This window comes from Camelus ferus, chromosome 21, assembly GCF_009834535.1.
Source record: "Camelus ferus isolate YT-003-E chromosome 21, BCGSAC_Cfer_1.0, whole genome shotgun sequence".
NCBI classification, from domain to species: domain Eukaryota; kingdom Metazoa; phylum Chordata; class Mammalia; order Artiodactyla; family Camelidae; genus Camelus; species Camelus ferus.
Window position 1 is genome coordinate 10,331,433 of NC_045716.1, and position 9,237 is coordinate 10,340,669.

General features: G+C 36.2%; 1 protein-coding gene across 9 annotated transcripts in view; it reads right to left on the reverse strand.

Annotated features, from left to right (window-relative positions):
- DNM3 (dynamin 3) overlaps positions 1–9,237 on the reverse strand; it is a 475,573-nt gene that overhangs the window by 239,449 nt on the left and 226,887 nt on the right. The window lies entirely within an intron of this gene.

The window sequence follows — 9,237 nt, forward strand, 5'->3', positions numbered from 1 at the left end:
GCTTAAGAAATTCTGGGCACTACGCTGAGAGCTTTCATCCCCAAATCAAAGGATGACAAGTAGTATTTCCAAGGTCACATAGTAAAGCTGAGTGGAAGAGCTGAATATGTAGCTCCATAGTTTGTACACTCAACCACTATCATACTGCTTAACTAAAAACAAAACAAAAACCAAAAAAACAAAATACCAGTTTAGCAGTGTTCAGTAGATAATAGAATACTTTAAGATCAATCTGAGCATTTTTTGTAACTATATATTTAGCCAAGACTGAAATCATTCTTTAATAACTGTTTTGTCCTGTAAATCATCTCAAACTCCTTGAAGACATGAGTTTGTGTTATTTATCTTTCCATCTCTAGCACAGTGTCTGTAACATGGTAGGAGTCTGATAAATGTTTATGGAATAAATGAGTGAATGAGAGAACAAATGAATGAAGTGACTGCAAGTTTATTTTTACATCTTGCCTAAAAAATGGCACTTTCCAAGGACACAAGACATCCTGGCTATGAATGCAGGCTTAGACAAATTATGTATTAGGTATTAAGTATAGCCAGCTAAAAGTTTTCAGATTGGAAGTTAAAATAGTAAAAAGAAAAACAAAACAAAACCCCCAAAACACCATGGTAAGTAAGAAAATATAAAATAAACCTTAAACAACTCAGCTTCCCTTTTCCAACATAAAGGGGGAAATTAAGCTGTGAAAGGAAAAGATTTAATCTACTCAAGTATATAATCAACTTAATTTTATAATCTTCTTGATCCTACGGGTTTTTTCCCAAAGCACGAGGTCCAGTGAATTCAAACATACAAATGTGTTTCTCCTAAACGTGTGTGTACGATCTGGTCATGTTAACTAAAGGGAAATCACAGTTTGAATGACTGGTCTTTATGCTTTAAATGTAAACATTTTTATTATTCACAATCTACTTTATTTTTTATCATGTTTATTCCTCTTTAAATGCCAACTTGGTAACATATATAAACTGCATATGGTCCATTAAATAGAAAACTCAGAAAGAACCCCCAGGATATTTTTCTGAAAATAAAAAAGTCCAACTCTCCTACTCCCATCTATTCCATCCATACACCTGTTCATATAGAGGTTTTGTTTGTTTGTTTTTTGTTTTATTTATTGATGTTCATTTTCTTTTTATAACAAGTAACGCTGACTTCCTATTTGGGCTGATGATGTAGTATTTTCTTTCAAAATGAACTAATTTAAGTAAAAAAAAGGAAACAACTGAAATAACATCAGTGCATTAATAACAGCCCAGGGGATATATGAATATGGACAAATTTCATGACAGCTGGTACATCTCCTAAGAGTAAAGACATTTTCCTATCATAAGACAATAAATGCCATTATCACATCTAAGGAAATTAGCATAATGTAAAGTATGTAATCTTTGATATAGTCTAAATTTTGACATTTAAAAATAAATCTCTTACATTATTCTCTTAAATTTATATAGAGAGTTTTACATAGCTAAATTAAAACACTAGAGTAAAATTCTCCTATCCCTAGAAGGGTGGTCTGAAACTAACCAAAAAAGAGGGTTTTTCTGCTTCCTTCCCTTTCTCAGCCTCAAAAGAATGTCTGCCTACCAAAAACTAGGATGAGACCTTCGTTTTAACTCCAACTGAGACAAATGTTAGCGTTGTATTACTGCTCATCAAATACTCATCCATCCCACTGAGATACCTAAGACTAGAAGACTCAGCATACTGCCTCCCTTCTTAAAGGACCCGATGTGATGGGATTAAATTTCATCAATTCCAAAATACACTTACGATACGGGATTTTAAAATGTAATCCCTTTGCCGTTCAGTTTAGTTTTAAACAGCTTGTTTATCTTCTTCCTGCTAGCACAAAATGCAGTGCAGAAATGGAAACCAGATTTCTTTATGTAGTGAATTTCACGTGGTTTCCACATTTCTCCTGGCAGTCGTTTCTAGCAGACATTCATCTAAAAAATTCCTCCTTGAGTGATTTTTAAGTAAGATGGCATTTGCAGCATTTTGTGGCACATTCTAAGCACACTCTCAATTGCACTACAAATGGCCTGTGCATTACAGCATTCTGCACTGCAGTTTACATTTCAAGTCCTTGTAAAAGTAAATAAAGACATCGAAACTGTAATCTGGGAAGGTGATTTGGGGTGGACCTTGATTCTTACCTAAGGAGGAATCTTCTTTCTTTGACTCTTCGCATTCAGGAAAATCTCAGATTGATCAATACGTGTTTGTTACCCTGATTCATACGTAGCAAACATGGAAACTACAGGTGCAGCCCCTGCCCTCAAGGAGTTTATAATCAAGTGAAAAAGATGAGACATAAACACCAGAACAAGTCAAGCAGCAGTCATCAGCAGAGCACGAACAACAAACAGATGAATGAATGGAATGGACAATGAGGTCTATAAGGTTATCTGGAAATATCCGGTATGCAATAATCTCTGGAGCCATGAGAAAGCCAACTCAAAGTAAAACTCCACCACTCTCTTTTTTCCCTTCTGAAGACATGTAACATAAAAAAAAAAAAAAAAAAAATTAAAAGTCACTGCCTCATAAGATAATTAAAAGCCACAAGGAAGTATAAAAACAATTAACTTAGTTTGGGAGCTATTTGTTTTTAAGCAATGCATACATAGGGTTAAATTATCTGATTGAAAATTTAAGGAGAAAAAAACAAAACCTCATTAAACAGTCTAATACATATTTTTGCCGGTAGCTCAATTCCAACCCCATTTCCTGAAGAAGAAATAGGAAGAAGTGGGGCCGGAGAGAAGAGAGGAGAGCTATAGAAAGTCTCACACTGAGCAGAGGAGGGGTGGAGAGGAAAGGGAGAACAGTAGGAAAGGAGGAGAAGAAAGGAACACAAGTTGATAATAAGCCTATTCTACTGAATGTCTTTTGATCACTTGGTAGAGACACAGTATGGGACATTAATACATACCATTGCCTTCTGACACAGTCACTAGTTTAATTAATAGTCTGTTCTTACTCTCTTTAAACATCCAGCATCATCGTAAAAGTCGGAAATGGTATCTGCTTACAGTGCCACAACTACCGGCCCAAGGCAATGCTGTGACAGTTCTCCAAACGGCTGCCATATGAGTTGCTGTAGAATGCCTTCAAGAACATCCCAGTTTATTTTGCCATTATCATCTAAGGCGGGCCTTCTCCTGACCACCTCCTCCCAACCACTGCTCATTTGACAAATGAGAAAATGGCAAAGCTGAACTAGAACCAGTCAAGTCTGGTGGCTCCTTCTCTTATACCTCAGTTGTATCCAAGAAAGCAAAGGTTTAATTTAACTTCAGATACAGTGGAATTTGTTCAAGAAAGATGAAACTTTGAAATCAAATACAATTGACTTTATCTGTACAAATACTAAATCACCAAACATCTGCTCTAGGCACTGGGCAACCTGGCTTCAGTGATTTCACTATGTTAATTCAAAGCTTCTATTGATGTAGGTAAACAAAGGGAATTGTATTATGAAAATTATCTTACAGAGAACAGTTTCTAACATGGCCTTTCCAAACAGTTTCCATTGGCATGCACGTATAAAAAAAACTCTCTGAAACTCTCCTATACTGACGTGAAGGAGATATGTACCATGGGAACGGCACTTTTAAGTGGGGAAGTCAGAAAACCCTGCATATACATGTAACAGACAAATGCACTGACAATGATATACTACAGTAATGTGACCGAAGTGGCGTTCATCTAAAGGAGTCTGAATAAACAACAAACAATCTAAGCAGAATCAAATTAAAAATAATAAAATAAAGTTAGAGTTGACATTAACAAATTGGATCCAACCCAGCCAGCATTATTGGGTGACCAATAACAATTATTTTATGATCTGAAGGCAAAGATGGAACTAAAATTAATACTGATTTAGAAGACAGGGAAATATTTATTGGACAATCAACTCCCACTAGGGATCAAGATAAAAAGGAGGTAGGTACAACTGTCCTCACACTGGCTTCACTGCTGGCAGAAAGCAGTTACTTCTAGAAAAGTCAAAAGATTCCTCTCATCCTGCTTATTCTGGTCCTTGTTTTCTCTGTTTAGAAAACTTGAAGAAAAAAAAAAAAAAAGAAGAAGAAGAGCTTTAAGTTCCTTGAGTTCTTCAGTGAGATTCTTAGTAATAACTTCATGAAGCCCTGCCCTGAAAATGCAAAGTGAACTCTAGGCATTGGCTGTAATAGTTGATACACACACTGGGCCAGGCAGCATCTGAGGCCACCCCTAAATATTTCCAGTGCGGCCCAAATTCTTTAAAGGAAAAAAAAAAAAAAAACTACTTAAAAATTTACGAGTTCCCCAGCAAAACAAACAAGTATTTCAAAAGTAATCAGAATCCATTCTAGCCAATGAAATCCAAGACCAGTTCCTTCTCGAAGAAACTAAGGTGACATGGAAATGAAGTAGAGTGCACTGGAGGGAAACGTTATGTTGCAGAAAGCTGGGAGTAAACTGCTTGTTCCTACACAAAACTGAACAAATATTACAAAAGTGTATGTGCAGTTTTTAAGCACAGTGATCGCTTCACCTGTAGAGAAATCAATCCCCTTACGATGTTGCATTTGCAAAATTACAAAGGCATTTCCTATCTAATTTTCACTTGTCAGCCTTCAACTGCTGCTGTAAAGCTGTGGCAGGCACAATTTTTTGGGAAAAAAAAAATGACTGAAATGTGCACACACTAAAACTAACGTCTAAGATTACAAAAAAACATTGGACGTGCTCTAGCTTTTAAAAGAGAAAAGGATTGATTTTGATCTCATATAGAGATCTGGTTTAGTTTAAAAGTATATATAGATACAGATAGATATATATAAAATATTCACAATTTACATAAATATTTATAAAGTATATATGTACATACACATATATGTATTCACATATGCTTACACATTTATACACACACATGCATTTTAATACATACATGCAAAACAAAACAGATAAACTCAAAGGAGAGGAAAGTCATTATTGGATTTTTAAAGAGATTCTCCAAAAGGTCATCTTTTATTTTGGTGGGGGGAAGTAATTAGGTTTATTTATTTATTTTTAGAGGAGGCACTGAGAATTGAACCCAGGACCTCGTGCATGCCAAGCATGCACTCTACTGCTTGAGCTATACCCTCCTCCCCGAAAGGTTATCTTAAAGAACATCTCCCACTACAGTTTGGTTTTTTGTCTTTTTTTTTTTTTTTAAATAAATACTGTTGTCTTTCTTTCAGAATCAAGTATTTTCTTCTATTTTTACTTGTTTTACACACAGGTGACCTCTTTACCCAATGAGATTATAAACACTTTGAGGAAAGTGACACTGTCTTCCCGAACGGTCCTGCTGTCGCTTGCGCTTTGGAGTCACAGGACCTGGCTTTGAATGGAAGGCCAGTTACTGAATCAAGGTGGGGGCCTGGTTGCACCCTCATAGCATCACCTAACCTGTGTGAGGCCCTCCTCCACCAGGTCCTGATCCAAGCTTTTTTCACACATGAGCCCATTTAGTTCTCAGAGAAGCCCTATTTCACAGATGAGGAAACTAGAGCTCAGAATACTGTAGTTAAACAATTGTCGAGGTCATCGAATAATAAATTGTGAAGCCAGGATTCAAACCCACGCCCTCTAGCGGCAGAACCCTCACACTGCACTGCCTCCTGGAGTGTCCACTTTATCTGCATCCTGGGAGAAATCCTACTTTTAAGGGTTGTTGGATTCAGTTGTACCACATGTGAAAAACTCCAGCATGGAGGCCTGGTGTAAAATAAGTGCTCAAAAATAAGTATTAAAAAGAAACAGAATAAACCTTTAAAAACGGAGAACAGTACACTTTTCTTTTTCTACAGCTTTTGTTCTATAGTCCTGAGTGTCAGTGAAGTTACATAACCAGATTCTGTATGGCAAATGGAAGGAATTTTTGGTTTATTAATATGCAGATGCGTGCTTATAAAGATATGCGATCAATACTCGTTTGCAACATGTAAATAAACATTCAACACGGGATAATTTATACACCAAGTGCTTTTGTTTGTCTATAAAAGGAAAACAAATTCCCATGGTGGCACAAATAGAAGTATTTTAATATGGTCTCATATGTCCCTTAAATAAATTCTCTGGGGAATGGACAGACTTGGGAAGACAGTTAAGGTATATATAATGTTCCCGACTAAACAGATTTATGTTGGATTGAACCCTTTTAGCAATTCATATAATATGTGTTTCCCTTCTGAATATAGCAAAGGATTATAAGTCCTAAAATAAAGATACATTGCCATGTACTTTGTAAGAATGCCTATCATCATTGAAAGAAGTGGAGCTTCTATAATGATCTACTGCGTAATTGCAGGTAGAGTGGATAAAGCAGAAAGCTTCCCTTCACTCACATATTTCCTAATGGCCAATATGTTTCCCTTGCACCCTCAGCCACAGAAAGGATACTTTTTCTATCCCTGCAAAAATGTGATTTCTGAGTCTTTATGTGACACGCATACACAAATATTCTTTCTTTTTTCCTTTTTGATAACATGCATGCTCACTTCTGAATTGTATGAAGGAAATGAACCACTGGTGATGCCAAAAGACATCAGGAGTCGACATTCTAAAATTGTCAGTGACCCGAGGACACCATATTTCTCTTGTCCAAGTGAGCCAATACTCATTGTAAAGACTGACTGCAACGTGGAATTCAGCGAGAGCTCATAGCACATAGCATTCAGATGATGCACGTCAGCTTCTGGGGGTTGAAGCAGGCAGCCGACTGCATTCCCAGTACGCTCTCACTTAAAACCTGCCTGGAGAGGCCAGCACCAATTTTCCAATCCCTTTATCTTGCTTTCCCCTAAAGATTTCAAGACAGTGCTTCAAATTTTACTGGAGTCATAAATCATATATTTACCTTCATGCGACTGGTTTTCAATAGAGCCAGAGTTTGTAAGGTTTGTCTGGCCGGATGTATTATGTTACTGAAATATAGAAATGGCTGCCGTGTACGCCAGTGGTTAGTAAAACTCAAAGATGTAACATTATCTTTCTCAATTGATTTGAGGAAAGAATGTTCATAAAAGATATACTGCTTTTGGTTAGGGGCTGATTTCTAAATAAACAGACTCAGCTATGGAAATTCTGGAGACAGGCAAAACAAAACACGCGTTAGTAAATGTACGTTTTAAAATCAACTCTCTCACAATCTCTGCCTTTTGCAAGCTTTTTGGAGATTGTAAAGTCAGTTGCATTAAGTTTATGATTTATAGCTGTTCTAATTTAACTTCTTTTTCAGTTGTTGAAGGAAAATCTGGTAACTCTTCTGGACTATTTCTCCTCTATTTTTACAGCCTCTGATGCTGCATCTCTGGCTAAGAAGGCACTTCGCTGCAGTGATCTGAAGGCAGCCATTTGTTGGAGAATCAGGGACAGAGAGAAAAGGGGAAAGCTTTGCTGCAGCAAATCTCCCAGTCCTTTCAGGCTGTGACAAAATAGGAAATGCTGGTAATCAGAAGACAGCATTGCCTCCAATTAAAAAAAAAAAAAAGTGCTAATCCATATAACATAAAGCCGAACTAAGTGGGGCCATCTTCCCTAATTTGCAATGAACTGGGGTCAGCCAGATTTTTATCTCAAATACAAACTGGGAAGGAGAAAACAACAAGAAAGGAAATACTACATCTTGGTTAGATCCTGCTTTTCACACAAGATTGTATGACCGATAGCTACACAGGATGCTTTCAGAAGATTAAAAGGCCAAAAATAAGCAAGGAAATATGGCTGGTCCAATGTTCACATTTATTTCTGAAAGAACAGTGCAATCCGATACATAACTGCAGTATATTTATATGTATGTGCATATATATGTTAAAACTGCACTATGTTTTCCATTTAAGATTTTTAAAAAAGACAGTTTTAATTCTTGAATTATTGTCATGATAAAAGTTTGATCAGAAACCACATGCATACTATGCAGCTTTTACTCATTCTTTTGATAGTTTACTGAATGGCCTCCTTTAGGCTAGTTAAAACAAAGTATAAAGATACCATTGCTGCCTTCAATTAACATACTCTGTTTGTGGGAAAAAAATCTGAATATGTGAAATAATAATAACATTTCAGTACAAAACTAAAGAAGGCAGCAGGTAACAGACAGATTATTAACAGGAAATATAAGCGCCATACAAATTCAGTAGGGGGAACTATGTATCTATGTGGGCTGACAACATGTTTTTTTGAGTTAGAAAAAAGTTAAGTTCTGCCACTTACTGTAATGCCACAAAGTAATATGTTTAACCTCTCTGAACCTCAATTTCATTCATCAATAAAATGGGAATGATGGTAATATCCACCCCACAAGGCTACTATAAGGAACGGATACATTGTACGTGAAAGGGTTTTATAATCTATAAAGAAGCTATAAAAATGACCACTGAGAAGGTGGTAAAAGGAATCACTCCAAACTTTTACCATTAATTTGAAAGAGCAGAGAGGGTTAGAAGGTTGGAGGGAAAGATAATTAGCTTTTTTTTCACATACTTTCTATTATTTGAACTTTTATAATGTCCTGCACTAATCCTGTAACAAATAAAATTAAAGCTATAGAAATACTATCTGAAGTGTGCATACCTGGATGTCACAAAATACTCTAACTGCAAACACTAGTGATGGTGTTTCTTTATAAGTACATAGAAACAAGCCTTGGTTCTGGTTCCAATTTGAGAATTTCTAAAGTTTTATAAATTTGCCAAGATCGGGAATGGTAATCAACTGAAATAGTCTTCCCTCTCCATGACATTTTTAAAAAGAGCAAATTTTGTAGTCACCTCAAAACATCCATTGATCCCAACAATCCCTTTGTTCAATACCTTTTGAAATAACCAAAGTAAATAACATTAGTTCTCAAAGGCAAGTCTCTGTCATGTCTAACTTTGCTTTTTAGAGCCTATCACATTTTAGATATTTAACTGATAACTTTCCAGACATAGGACGTCCTCAGGCTATTTCCAAGAGAATGCCAAGGGCTTTCCATAAAGCCATGGCAGACTTTTTAGATTGAACTTAATCACAGATCTGCATTCCTAACATTAGAAGTGTGAGCTCTTTGAAGGCAGGAATCTTATCTTTTTCATCTTACTGCCAGTCTCTGGCATTGTGACTAGCACATGAGTAGGCAAGAATAAATGTTTGTTGAACCATTTGGAAGAAAGAAAATTCTAAAACACTTTACTTAA